We start from the raw sequence: 16,180 nt of genomic DNA, 5'->3' as shown, positions 1-16,180 counted from the left end.
ACACTCTACAATTTATGATTAATTAAAATAAAATTGGCTCCATTCGTCTCGTTGAGCCCAGTTTGCTAAACAATGTACTTAATGGATAACGCGACATTTGGTAGCAATATCGCGCCATTCACACCATGATCATGTTGCCTTGTGATTATTGCAAAAGAAAGAACACCGGAAACGCTTTCGACATCGAAATAAACATAGAAAATTTAATAAAATATTTCGCTTGACATGACTGAGGAAAAAAACGGTTATTTATCGTTCGTGTAATATCAACACATTTTTATGTGTTTTCTTACATTTCATTGGCGTTAGAAGAATCTTCAATATTCCACAAAAAGCCGCAAGCAAACTTTTTGGTCGAGTGTCAAGATTAATATCGATTTATTTTTTTCAATTTGTCTCATTGTTTAAGTAAAATCCATCAAAAGACGAGATGCTTTACAAGCCGTTCCATTGGAGCAGTCAATTGTTCCATTGATGTAGTCAATCAACTTCCTTTGAATGAACAAAGGAAAATTATATCTTCAAGTAACCGGGCATGTTCAGCGCATGCACTCAAGAAATACAGAAGGCATATGAAATTGGTTTGCAATTCGATACGCTAAATCGATGGATGGCGATCGCACTGTAAAATCAATCGCATATATGCTTATGCTCTATTCGGGTGATGTTGTACGCTTGCGATCCATTTTCAATGTTACGTGAAATTGCTACTTTAAATTGATGCATTTGCCGCCAACAATGTTGCGGCACTAATCAAATGGATCAATGGATTGGTGGTGGTGCATCAAGAGCATGGTTATTATTTTGCTATTTGATGAGCCGTTGTTTTTACGTACGATGGACGCCGAGCGTATACAAAAGGTGTAAAAGATCAAAATTAATAGCATATCAAATAGTCATAGCAAGCATGCCGCTGTGTACGTGCTCAACAGTGCACACGTTCGCTCTCAATGATTCGATGTTATTTTGACGTTTGATTCGAAATCGACTGACAAATGATCCATGAGGTAAACGCAACCGGCCGAACAAAGAGAGCTGGAATGAATAGTGCGCTATTACACAATTCAAACATTCTAAATTCAGCCTTATAAAATTCGCTTCGACTATTTTGCTATGACTTATCGTATACAAATTGATTCAATGCAGAGGGAGAGAGAGAGAGAAAATTCCTCGCTGAATTCAGAATTGGCCGCCATAAAAAAAACTGTAGCGACGCAGTTTTTGTTATGTTGAGTGCAAAATTAATATTCATTATCGGCCGGAGCAAATGAAAGTCGTCTCCGTGCGTTTAGATTTGTTGCAACTGAATGAATGGCGGCTTCTGTTTGTGTGATGTGTGTAAGTGCGTTCGTTGCTTTTTTTTCCACCGATATTTTCTTCATAATTAAATAGTAAAGCGCTCACAAACGCAAGCCACTCCGACCTTCCTGTAGGTCAAATAGCAATTACATATCAGTTCGCCAGCCACAACGCCTGTCTCTCTGCCTCTCTCTCTGCCTCTCTCTGTGTGCCTTGCAAAAGAACAATTCGATGGTGAAAAAACGGCGAAAACTATTTGCTCTGTGGCATTTTTGTTGGTTTTCTAAATTCATTTTTCGGCAGTAATTTCAAATATTTCTTTTTGTTGAACGTTTTTTTTTTTCAAGGAGCATTCCATTTCTTTTTTCGGTCAAGAATTTTTCGTCAGGTTTGTTTTTTTTTCCGTCGGTTGGTCTGTGTTTGAAGAATATGCTCGGTTTACTGTCAATTCGGAGCTCATCAGATCATCACCATAAATATTTTACGACGCTGTGGCTGGTTTATTTTTTTCCCCCTTTCATTGGTTTATTTCGAAGACTGTCGCAAAATTTGCCATTTCCTTAGACTCGTGTGAGCGCATAATATGAACCGAACCGATGAAAAAGAAAAAAAATGATTAAATGCATGTTTTGCACGTTGTTTCATTTGTATCGCAACGAGAGAATCCATCAAGGCATCATCGTCATCCAAAAAGAAGCCAAATGGATTCATGGTGCGAATATTTTTCGTTTTATCTTAACCATCTTAGCCGATGGAATCGAAAAACGCTGCACCTTGTACTCAACATATTCAATCAGGTCGATGCAGCCCAAACGGCCGCCGATAAAAAGGAACAGCAAAGGACAATAAAGCAACGGCAAAAAGAGATGAGCAAAAAAAACACACACACACGCACAACAAACGATAAAATAAAATAAATAAATAACGAAAAACACCAAACACAGCAGCCAAATCAAGATAAAGATGCGAACGAGAAAAAAAACACATGGAGAAAATTATAAATTAAATAAATATAATCGTTTTTAACGTGATTCGCCAACTAAAACGGTGAGCCACTCGGCCCATCGAATCGTCTGAATCCAAAATTTCATCATTTAGTGCTACTGGAATTTGTGTTGAACTCTTTTTTTTCCTTCACTCTCTTCGATAATTCCATCGTTTTGCTTCGTCGCTGAAATCGGCTAGCCTGCGTATGGTCAATTTTTTCTCTTCCTCACTCAGTTCATGTTGCAAACATCAAAAAAACAAGAATCACATTCTCAATTTCTATATTTTCGATGTTGTGTTGCTGCCGATTTCGTTTTGCACGTGAACCACCATTTGAACACAGGTTGATTATTAGTCAAACAAATCGAAAAAGCGATTTCTAAATAGTAGCAGCCGAGAATTTGAGGTGAATGCTTCGTAAATTCGTTCGTTTGTAGTGGCATCTTTTTTTCTCTTCTTTTCCCAGTTTGATTCTCGTCTTTGCTTTCGTGAGGATTTTAGAAGTTTTCGATTTCGTTCATTTTTTTTTTCGTTCGCCGTTCAACAAATATCATTCATCATGCCCAATGTTCGGCTTCCCAGCGAATGAAAAAAAAGAGAGAACAACCCGGCAGATGAACTGAACGGCACCAACAACACAAATAAATATGTATCAATTTATGATAATTGATTTGAAAAACGAAACACAGTTCCAATGTTGCATCGCCGAAAACTTTGGGAGAATCGCATCGGTTCTTCTTAGGCACACACAATCATAAATGCATATATATATATATATATATCGATACGAAATCAAATAAATTTTACGGCTTTTGATTTAAAAGGCGGTTTACACAGAAATTGGCCGTTTTGATTTTCGTTATTAAATGGAAGCGCTTCGGCAAAGACTTAATTGGTCAATTTGCTGAATTCGGTAGCCGTTTTGCAATAATATCGATTTTTCAAATCAAATCAACGGCTTTTGCGATCACGAAAGAGAAAGATTGCCCAAGCCAATTGAGCCTTTCTCAAAAACTTTCTTCAAACCCAAATCAAAAAATTCCCACAACTTTTTTTTTCCATATCGGCAATCAATTTCAGACGAAGAAATGATATGTTCTGATTATTGATTAAAAGGGAATTTTTCTTGCATTCTGGACGATCATTAAAAATTAATTAATCGTGGTTAACGAACGGTGAACGCAAAAAAAGGTGTCAACAATTCAATTAAATCATTTAAATCAAGTGGTAAACAAGAAATTCAGGTAAAAACTACGGAAAATGTCAATGACACAAAATTGTGGTCAACACCCGGATGAAATTAGCGAATGACATTAATTGGTTTTGGGATGAAATTGCACATGACTTCCAAAGCGATTGTCATGAAAGGCTCGGAGCAAAGGTCATCTTGGTCGCAATGCCATAAGAAATGATGTTACATTTATCGGCCATCCGAAAGTGGCTTTTGTTTGCTTGTTATCGGGTTGGTCGAAGTCATTATTTTCGATTGTTTAGAATTTTGCCTCGCTGAGCTGAGAATTTTGATTGATGTCGCCGTGAACATGGAAGAGGGAAAAAACGCTATTTGTATTTTTCTAAAGTCATTGCTGGCCGTGGCAATAAACAGTAACCAGACTCGAGGCGATAATTCATCGTGCCATGTCATTCTTTGCACCAAAGACAAATACATTTTTTCCACTGTATTTCCTCGGACGGTCGTAAATCGGTTTGCCCACATTGAAAAATATCATATCATTATGATGCGAAGCATTTGTGTTTTAGAATTCTCAACTCCTCGCCCCCACACAAATCGGCATAGAGCCGGCAACTAACACGAATTACGCTTGTAAATGGAGTACATTTTGGTGTTGCACAACAAAATTGTATTAACGCTACGGAAAAGTACCAGAAAATCGAAATGAATGCGTTTGGGGAGGATTATCATCGTTATTAATGTTCGGCTATTAGGTCGATGCGCTGTGTATGCTTCTGTTTCCTCTGACAGAACGAAGCCTTACTACACATCTCAATTTTTGGGATTACTTGATGTGGAAACTCTCGCCAGAGCAACAACAGCACAACAACGAAATCATCATCGGCAACAACGATGACGGTAATTTTACAAATTGACCAGATAATATACATTACGTCTTTCGTTTTTCGCCTCCTTTACACAATGTAATCAGCCGATCATCAGTTTTGCCGTTCCCATTGTTCGTGCAACCGCACCAAAACTAAGTTAAGTGATACTGAAATTTTGCGAATGAAAGGTTTCGATGGCGTATTCCCTTTTTTATTTCATGGTGATACCAAACTTTCCCTTTTATTCGATTCTCTTCCAACACGATTTTCACTTTCAATTTAACATTTTTTCGTTCTGTAGTTATCAGCATAAAAACGACCAGGAACGGGAAAGGGAATGGGTAAGAGAGAAACGGATGACTTCGATGAATAATTGACAAGTTTATTTTTCCTTTCGTGTAGTCAAAACGAATCAGCTGATTAAAATTCAGGATTATGTTTGACGGATTTTCAAGCCTCGTTAGATTACTCAACAGACACAATAACGACTGTGTTTATTCACAATTTTTCTTTGCTGCCAACAACATTCCATCGCAACAATTCCTCTTGATTACCTTTTCAAAGCCAATGACCTACAGCTTCTAATGATTTCATTTGTCCCTTGCATCTCGACTTTAATCATATCTCACCGTAAATGTCAGCTCAACCAAAGCTCCAATTTCTCAATGCTTTTATTTGGACAAAAATTAAAATGTGCCGTCTTTTATATCCAACAACGAAGTCCTTTTTTTCCCGGCGTATGATTCGCTCCAGTTGAGAGGGAGAAATGTTGTTGTTTGCCGAAAATAAACAACGGTTTTAACTGTGGCACCGGAATCACTTCAACCGTGTGATACTCGAACGCTGCGAAAAGGTCGTTCTGATGAGACAATGTAAACGATATATGTCATGTGCGCTTCTGTAACCATATCTCGCAACAAAAACATAATTAGGTTGAGTTTTTCGTTTTCTGACATTTGTGCAGCTAAACAATGACCAACGCCGGATAAAAACCATTTACGAACGACCCACGTCGAGGGGGACAAATGAAAATACTTGTACGTTAACCGAATGTAATAATTGTTTCCATAACAAATTCACTGGTCACAGCATCATGAGTAAACACATGCTCTACGGCCAAACAAACGAGCATCCGTTTTAACGGCGATGCACCTTCATCGTATAGTAGTAATTTGGTTATGGTGACGACCTTTTTCTCTCAATTGAATTTTTACCACGATGTTATTTACACTACGGGGATTTGGATCCTCTTCCCTTTACGCCACTTTGGATTTACGATTCAAATTCTATGGGAAAACGTTAAAACCGGAAAATAATCGTCAAACCACGGATATGACACTTGATGAGTTACATTCAGGCAAACATGCTTTTTCTACTTTTGCTATGGTTTGGGCCATTTTTGTGTGTCTGAAAACTTTTTATTGTAAAGCAAAACAGAAGGCTTTTGGGTAAACCGGAACATTTGTATGTGCGAAGCTAAAAGTAAGGAATTGGTTTGTTGAAACAAGAAATATACTTGTGAAAATATGACATTTCCCTATTATTCAATAGAATTGTGCAATTTGATTTTCTTCGACCAAAATTTTCTTTCGATTGTTGTTCCATTTTTGACTAAATGTCTTTCAAACATTAGAGCCTTGTATGCAAGATTCAATGATAACAAAAATGTAGTTTTCTTCAAACAAAGTCCAAACTTCCGCTAGCACCACATAGATGGCGCGGCGACCAGTCAAGGTCTGTACGTTTTTTACTCTCTTTTTCTTCGGTTCAATTTTTTCATTCAACGAATGAGGCAACAAATAAGGAATCCGCCGAAAATATACTAAATTTAGGCAATCTTCATCAGTGGTTCAGGTAGAGGCTATTGAAAACGGTAATTTCGATCGAAATCACATGTTTTTTAATGCATTGGCAAAGAATATACGTTTCATATAAAAAGTCTCTTTTGAGTCATAGTTGAACTGCCACTGTTGAAAAAAGTCCCACAATGTACTTGTGTCTCTACGCAATATGCACTCACCAATCGAATTCCAATCACTTTGCAGCCGCTGATTCGAGAAGCGATCGATGCAGGGAGATGCGATTGAAGCACCTGCGTCGCGTATTATTTCGCAATTGGTAATTCATCCAACGGATCAATCGTCATTTGTAGAATGGGACCAGATAATTAATTGTTTGCTCATTTGACGATATCATCAGCTAATTGCTGTCGAGCCATTTGTTTTCGTCCGCGCACATCGCACATCGTACTTATGCTGGAGCATCGTTACCGCTCTTTCTCTTTCACCACGACCGACAATAATTCATCTTATTTTCGATGGCAATGTCATTAGAAAGCGCAACCGATCCAAATGCGACTGTCGCCGCAAACGGAATATTGTAAATGAAGTTTTCTGTTTTCGATTCATTCGGCGTGGCAGAGAGAGACAGTTTTTCATCGGCACAAAAGATACAATTTTAGATAGAAATCATCCATTTTGAAAGTGAGCCAAAGTGAGCAGGGAGTTAGCGACATATATGGAAATGGAACGCGAGCGCGAGCGCGTACACTATACGAAATGCATGAGTTGTGCTAATTCTTTTTGGATGTGATTTTTTTCTTCTCTTCATTCAGCACGTCGCCAATTGAGACTTTATCAGTGTGCCCTTGTTTGTGTGTGTATCATCAGGCCTGTGTGTATCAATTTCGTTTGCCGCTAGTTGCAATTGTCGTGGAAAATGCGACGAGGGTGAATAATGTTCCGGAAAACGAGCATCGAATGAAAGGAGCAGACATTAACAAAAGAAAATGTCACTTTCGCTTTGGCTCTGGTTCAAGCTGCTGCGACAAACGAACAGAAGAAATGTGGCAAACCAAGGGATGTCCTTCTTTCCGTGCGGCGACGTCGTTGATTGATTGTCATTCTATGTAAATAAGAAGACAAATGATTCGTATGTGTTTTTGATTGATCTCGTTCGCATTCGAACGCTAATCCGTTTGGAAATATGCACCAGACCTTTCAGCGGTGGATTCGTTGTACGGCTCAAATGATGGTGGTCGGGCTATGCGATGGCATTCTCGATGATTGTGACGAGTATTTCTGCGTCGTCTGCATTTATTTCCATGGGCTGACTGGTTGAAATACCAGTATTAACTGTATTCGCCCTTTGACTACTCCAATTTACAAACGTTCTAATGGCCAAGCAGTCAGACCGTTCATTAGCTACTCTCGATTTTTCCATTTGTGAGTGGAAAGTTTTAACATGTAAGACCTTTCGTAAGAGGTCATTTTTCAAGATAAAATTTGGACTCTAATTGATTTTTCTTTTGTCTTATCCTAGACTTAGAACATTTTTCAAACAAAATCGTTGCATTTTGTTCTCGTTGTGTTGATTCCCTTAGCATATTCATCACAGTACATTCTTTTTTGGGCCAAAAATAAATTCTTTTCAACGATTCTAGCTTTCGTCAGAATTCTTTATTGATTATACTATGATCGGTTTAAAAATGATTCAGCAAAGCGAGAAGTGACGACTATAGTGATGATGAGTATTGGTACAAAACGGCAACAACAACAGATCCCCGTCTATCTCACATTCTCGGTTGCGTATGTGGAAAAAAAAAGTCCGTTCGAATTGAGAGAAGACGTGATAAGCGATAACCTACGAGCCTCCCAGTGTAAGCAACGTTTCCATATGATTTTGAGTCAAAGTACGTGTAGCATATATATTGTTTGTTACGGAATTTCAGGATTGCTGATAACACTTTTTTCAACACACAGCATGGGCTTTCGATTACGATGAATACTATAACGACAAAACAGGCAGAAAAAACATGCAAAACAATGTGTTATTTCATTCAGACGACTGAGTTTCATTCAAATTTCTTTTGCATCGGCCAAAATAGTTGCAACGCATCCAGATATTTGAATGCCGTTTTCACCATTCGACAGTAAAAAATTTCTACTTTCGATCCCATCTAAATTTCAAGCGATTCGATAAGTTTCGACCAATTTCGGTTTTCATCTCAACAATTCGCGCCATTTAATCACGTGATAAAGTCACGTTTTTGAAATATAGTAATAATATTGCATCAGGCATGTTTTCTCTCTCAGTCATTGCACTTTCGGCAAAACTAAACAAATGAAACGCGAAAATTGGCCGATACCCGGCATTTGGATGGGAATACACGTATAAGTTGATTTTTTTCCGGAAATTTTATTATAGACTTTAAACATGGATACCATATATACATTTTGCAGGAACTTCCTTTCAAGAAGTAGAAAAAATAGACGCGAAATTTGAAGACGTAAAGCGTGTTCCGTATTTCATACACACTTCAAGCTCAATCAGTTAGGTAGTAAATAAGTGTCGAATGAAATTCAGTAGAAAATTGTCCCTTTTGAAATTTTACCATATTCACATATCACATTTTTTTCATCCGAATATTTTCTTAGTGACCATTGATCCAAATTCTGAAATTCAATCGACATGCGAAACCAAAATTCAAGATTTTTGCCTAATTCAGTTCTACATCAGTAGGAATCTAGGATACTTGATTGATTTTGAAACGATTTGTACGAAGCATCATTATCATCTTCCATTTCGACATCGTTACAAGTTACAGAACGAAGAGCTACAAAGAATTAATTTCAATTCTTTCTTTCTTTCTCATCTTCTTCTTCTTCTTCAGAATCGCATTTTTCTGTGGAAATTCGGGCATTTTCCCAAGAACAAGACACATTTATTTTTACTTTCATATTCAATTGGCTGAGTTTGATATGACTTGAAGTATGAAAACAGCAAAATGATTGCCATATTTCAAAATCAGACGTATTGACGACCATTTGTGTATCGCTCTGTACTGTGCATATTTTCCTGTAGATTTTGTACGAACAACAAACAACCAATTAAATATAATAAATGCGACAGCACGACAACAATCACAATGTAACTTTACCAACAACTAAACGACAAATAAGAATAATAATTATTATTAATAAGAATAATAATTATTATTAATAAGAATAATATAAGCAACAATTTATATCACAACAGAAAATTGTCAATAAATTCAATTGAATTCATAGTTTCTTTGTCTTTCGGAATAATCCTGGTGTGACTACCGTATACCTAAAATCTTATTTACAATCAGTAAAGCTTTCCAAAGTGAAAAATATTTACTATACACCTAAAATTCCCTACAAACCAATTTTGTGATTGCGAAATTTGTTCTATTTGTACAGTAACATAGCCAGCTTCATACAGTCTAGTAGAACTAGAAGTGAATAAATTGCGTCATGCGTTAAATTGTGCCCATTCTACAATTCAATTGAGATTCAATTACGTATTTTTTTCTTCAAATAGTTGTCTACTAATCACGTACGTACTCTTGTTGACTTGCTGAAAATTCTTGGAAAGTTTTCTGTTGATCGCACGAGGTAAGACATAATATAGTTTGATCGAAATTGAATGATGCAACCAAGGCCAATGCTTTATCCATAAAGAATACAGTTCAGTCGATTTTTTGCGTGTCGTGTTATTATCACCACACGCGTAACTTTGATGCGCATTTGGATGTCTAAGAATAACTTTAATGAGAAAAGACACGACGGAGAAAAAAAATGAAAAACAAATGCAGATAAACCCCCAGCTGGAACAAAGGCATACTGAAATTGCATAGGCGCAATTGATTCACTTTTTTCCTGGGTAAAATTTGTTGCTTGTTTTTTATTCGCTCGGCGCAGACAACGACGACGACAAAAAACGGACATAAATTTTACTGGCGCGTTTCGCTCAATTTGTTTATTGTTTACGCGCGACAATGACAAAAAAAATGAACGTAATACAAAGCGGCAAAAGCGAAAGTGAACATAACAAGTTGCCAAGTTAGAAGATGAAGTAGGTTAGTAGCTTGAAATTGAGGTTGAACAACTTCTGCTATCATATGCTGCCGTTTGCTGTTCGACAGCCTTTTTTTTGCCATTTCGAATTTTTTTTCACGTTGCCATTGAACTTGGTTGTAATTGCAATCGATTCGCGGAATGCGAAAATTTTTCGGATAACGCTAAAGGATAATAAACGTTTTTTGAATAGAAATTTAAATGATTTGTGTACGCACTTTTCCGTCGTCATAGAACGGCAAAGCGCCTGAATTGAATACACAGATAACCATATCACAGACGGCTACATCACATCATAATCACAATTCGAGCAATGAATATGACACGGTTCAAGTACATTTTTCACATGATAATGAAATGACACCAACAAAAATCGCTCAAAAACAAGCCCAATGCTCTCACTCTCTCGCCAAAACACACACACACAGTGGAAGATCCCATTTTGTACGTGTTTTTTCAAACGCGCTCTCCGCTTGCAACAAATCAATTTTTGCAAGAATAGATTAATTGTTGTTTATAGATACGGAATATGCACTATCGCACGTGGTAAACACACGAGACGAACGATAGAAAATGAAACAATAACAAAACATGCAACGAATGTATTTATACTTAGGATGCGGCACGCCAAAACATTGAATTTCATTTAAAATTCTTTTGCAACGGCCAAAATAGTTGCAACGCATCCAGATATTTGAATGCCGTTTTCACCATTCGACAGCAAAAAATTTCCTCTTTCGATTCAATGTAATGTCAACCGGCTACGATAAGAATTCTTATTTCAAGCTTTTTTTCATGCCGGCTTTTTTTTCTCCTTTGTTCGACAGTCATGTGATAAGTCACGTTTTTATAAAGGAAAGAACGGAACAACATTGCATCAGAAAAATGTACTTCCACTTACTGCGCTCCGTTTGTTGCGAAAGCACGTACATTTACACGAGAACACACGCAGAGAATGCACATGATTCATAGCTTCCCGCTTGTACACAGATCGTCACCATAGCGAAAGAGAACGGCTGGAAAATATTTTCTACTCATGATATCTTCGGCAATCGCGACTTGAACCATCGTACAAATTGGTTTGTCGAAGTGTTTTGCCATCATATGTTCACACCAATTTTCCCGAAAATTCAAGTTTTGCCTACGTTCCCATAGGTGGCATTAAAAATGCTCATGATTTTATCCAATATCACAACGATAAAACAACCCTCCGTCATTTTATTGCAGCTATGACGCAAACCATATCCAATGATACACATTCAATTAAGCAGAATCTTGTATGTGGCGAGTGAGAAAGGGCAAACGAATATTCATTTCAAGTACGTGTCACCAATTTCAAGTCAATCCAATAAGAAAAACTGAAAAATTCAGATTTAAAATTTCGAAATAAATAAAACTCCTATGTTGATAAACATGATGACAAAAATAATAAGAAGAAGTTCAAATTAAAATCCACGAATTCCACTTCAATTCGAAAAGATTAAGACTTTATTATTCAATTATTTTACTATGTTATGTGAGTAACATTGTTACTTTCAATCAACGAATAAATACCAGCTCTGAAAAAGTTAAAATGTTGGAAAACATTTTTTGGTACGAAAAAATATGACAGGCTTGAATTAGAAACGATTTTCATTCAAGCAATGTTTAGATACACAAGTTTGTAGTAAAGAGACAATTTTCATGAGTTCAGAGAATGACGCCCATCGATTCGAGCAAACAACGAAAACTATGAGTGAAATAACTAAACACTTATCCAAGCTGCTCAATTGCTACAAACACCCAAACGGGTGTTTTAACGAATCATTTGAATGAAGTTTATTAATCATTGAGACTTTAATTAATATTCAACAATAACGTTGAGTTTTATTACTCAAATCGAGTATCTCATACTAAGTAGCTCTCTTTGTTATGAATTGCAAAATTTTCCCATAGAAATGCTCTGAACAAGACATCTTGCGTCGAAGGTTTGGCAAAAAACCATTCAAAAATCCATATGGAAATGAAATTGTTTAAACGCATGATTAACCTTTATTCGGCTGCATCTTTAAAAATAAATAAAAGTCAAATAATGAATAAAGTCGTTGTCTCTCTCTCTCTCTTTCTCTCAGCGGCAAATGTTGATAGGGACTGGAGTATTTTTTGTCTGCACACGGCCACATGCAAATATGTTGATTATGTCAATAAATCATCGTCAATTGCACAATCACAGTCTCTGGTTCAAAGTATAAAAAACTGCAGTCGACATCGAACATCTTTCAACACTTTTCTTCTCCCATCGTCGGTAGCAAACGATCGGGTTGACTTCATATTTTAATAAAATTCGCATCATCGTTTATCTTGTGTGCATAATAATGCCGGGGTGCACACTGCACACTGCACATTTGCGATGCGATCGACAGATAATCGTTGAGGAAAATCGCCTAAAACCGATTCAAACGGTACCGTTCCATTAAATCGCTTAATTCAAAGCGCCAGCATTTGAATGTGTCGTATGCAAAAATGATGATATTCCAAATTACAATAGCATTTTGTTATGTTGAATGAGTAATAAATAGCAAGAAACAATGCGGTATTCTTTGGCATTCAAGAAGAATAAAAAGAGGGTTATTACTTCGCACAAAAGACAAAAGCCTATACACACGCACGCACAAAAAAAAGAAGAATGAAGAAAAGAAAAGGAAATATCAGTAAAGAATCAATAATAATATTTGGTGCGTGTTCTAAAGGCTTGTTCGATGTGCAAAATTACATAGCGACTCATCAATCGGGAAGGGTTCGAAGGGTTGCCGATTTGGCTTTGTTTTGTGTGTGAGATAAATCTTTTCATTTTGCCATTTATCGATTGGTTTCTTTCAATTTAAAATCGAACAAAAGAGAGACAAAAATCAACAATACCTGCCTCAGCATTCTCTACCGCACATACAAATCCTTTGGCATACTGAAAAACAACATACCCAGGTTCAGTTCATTATATGCGATTCTGTGTGTGCGAAATATTTGTGTGTCATAATAATAATAAAGCGATCATAATTTACGACACCAGTTATTATTTTGCGATATTTGGTTTCTGTGTGCGTGCCCGCTAACAATCGAATTGACAACCCTTTTGCAGTTGCATGCGTTGCAGCGAAGACGACAAGGGCGAAATGTTGGCAATTTCTCTGCATTCGTTCGTTGCGCTTGATTAGATGCCCCTGTTTTTTGTCGCTAACGATTTAATCGCTGCACTTTCTTCGCCAACAACACTCGCACACACACACGCATCGTTTATCTCTGAAATGAAAGTTCGCCCGGTGCAAATATGAATGCGGTTCGAGTGTGAACAAATAATGCGATGTTGTTCACTGTTTACGCAATAATTTTGATGCAGTTCGATGTACATTTGATTTTAACCATTTTTTGCTGCTGTTGTCGTTGCTGGTCGGCTTTCCGAACAATGGATTTTCGTTGCAGCGATGAAATGGCTTGGCAACCGATTCAATTGAATTGCGATTGACTTGTAATTAAAATGGATGTAATTTCATTTCGATAATGAATGTGCGACCACATTGTAATTTCCAAACGGAAACTCAAATGCAAACCATCGACTTTTTTTTTATTAAAAACCCACCATCAAAATGCATAAATTTTCAATTGACATCTGTTGCGAAGGGAAAAAATTCCCAAAAGCTTTTTTTTCCTCTCTCCATATCTTGTTCAATGAGTTAACTTAGTCCACAACGAATGCGAGCAAGACAGGAGACGAGAGACGGCGAGAGAGGCAGAGAACGAAGTGAGCGCATGGGATTTTTTTCCTCCGCATCCTTTTTTTGTGTCACAAATTTAAAATATAATTTTCCATTTCCGTTGCGAGCGTCATAGTCTTGAGCAGCCACAGTCTATGCAGATGATATAGTTCACATGGTGGCTCGACCAAATGGCATTGTTTCAAAACCCACGCTCTCCATTCGTCGACGTCTGATGAAAGTGTGCTTCAATTCGATTCACTTTTCCATTTTCAACGATGAAAGTTTAAATATTTAAAAAAAAAGAACGAAAAAAGTGAAAAAACATGAACGAAAGGTAAATATGTATTCGTACTCGGTTTTTTTATTGAAAAATTCGTATTAAACCACAATTTCAATTATGTTTCGTTGCCCGAAACAGTTTTTTGTGCTGAATTATCAGCAATCAGTTGACAAATAAACACGTTGATACACGCTAATAATACGCTGATTTTTCTTGTGAAGCCACAATGACTGTCATTCGCAGTGATAATGGCTTGTGATTACGGCCATACCGAACACACTCAACGTTTTTCTCAGTTGAGCTCACAGTGCCGAAAAATAACGAAAGTGTGAAGAATAACAAATTAATCGAAATTGGTGCGCTTCGTTTCTAATTCTCTGCCTCTTCTTTTTCCGTTTTCTGTTTTTTTTATCTATCAATATCATGATTATTCATGTTTCATCGATCTTAGAATGAAATCGACGAAGGGTTCAAAACAAACAGACAATAATATTTATTCGTCATTAATTTATGTATACGATTGAAGTTGGTATCAACAAGGTTTTCTTCTACTCACCAGTTTTTTTCTCTTTCTTTTGAAACCGAAAGGATTGTTTGTAAGGAAAAAAAAAAGAGTTTAAACGATTTTTTTTAACATTGAAGAAATGGGTGAGGAGGTGGTTGCATTGAGAGAGAAAAAAACTATTTATTCTGGAACATCATTTACCTTATGGTTTTGTTCTGACGTGCGACCGAAGGTTGTCTTATGGTTTTGAATAAAGAAAAAAACAAATTATTATGAAATTGAAAGTACACACACAGACAAAATTGTTATCGTTTGTGGTTTTGCTTACATGATCGCCGCGATGAAGTGCTCGCGTAATGTATGCACATGGTTCTCTCAATGAAATCGAAAATCTCATTGAACAGCTGTCATTTGGATTGCTTTTCATAGTAAAAACACCAATGAATGAACGTCTTTGTATTCTTATTCTGTTTTCTTTTTTTGCTTTTATCAATCGCAATTATTATAACACTAGATATTATGAGTCGTGCTATCTCCGAAGTAAACAACCTTCTAATCGATTTGATTTTTAGGCCATTTTTTTCACTTTCGTTATGCATTATTTTTTGTTTGGAGGTTTTTTTGGATTAGATAAAAAAACTGGAAAAGGGTTTCATCGGAACAAATTTGATTCAAATGAAAATTATTTTAATTCTTGGTTGGAATTGAGTGGTCGAATCGACACTATTCTGAATTTCTTTTTGAGAGTGAGTAATTTCTTCTTTCTAGTACTTAATTTGAAACCAAAATACGAAAACAACCCTGACAAATAACTGGGAACAAAATGCCCCAAACTATTCGTTTAAATAAAAAAAAACCATTGAAATTGTAATTGGTAATTGTTGATGATGGTGTTGAGCTGGAAAAGGTATGCGATTCAATTCATTTATGGCAATTATTCATTTGCCAAATTAGTACGTATCACATTTTCATGCTTTCAACAAATTCGGTAAACGAATCATTTAACAAATGTGAAAAGAAAAAATAGCCGCGAGCGTTTCCTGTTGAAATCATCAATTACTCGATCGAAAAGCATGAAGGTTCATTTTGAAATGAATATACACTGCCGGCATTTGTCTATGTCGATTGAGAGCTGTGTCTGTGTGTCTCTCTTATGGTTCAATCGTTATTTCGATGCAGTTTTCAAGGCGCCGTCAAAATAGACTCTTCAGACTTGTAATTTATGCATAAGTTCCTCTTCACTACGGAATCCATTTCGATGATCTTATTTCTAATGACACGAAATTTATGTGAGAAATCGCTTCAAGTGCTTTCCAATCGAATAAATGTGCATTCATCAAACAAGACATGAATAATTTTTCCAAATACACACAGTGTGTGTGTTGTGCTTGTATCGCCTCCTTCGTTCCGAATTCGGAACGAAGGAGGCGATACA

This window comes from Sitodiplosis mosellana, unplaced genomic scaffold (assembly GCF_009176505.1).
Source record: "Sitodiplosis mosellana isolate CC-2019 unplaced genomic scaffold, AAFC_SMos_1.0 Smas_scaffold_1, whole genome shotgun sequence".
NCBI lineage: Eukaryota > Metazoa > Arthropoda > Insecta > Diptera > Cecidomyiidae > Sitodiplosis > Sitodiplosis mosellana.
The sequence above is the reverse complement of the archived record's forward strand: the minus strand, read 5'-3'. Positions refer to the sequence as shown.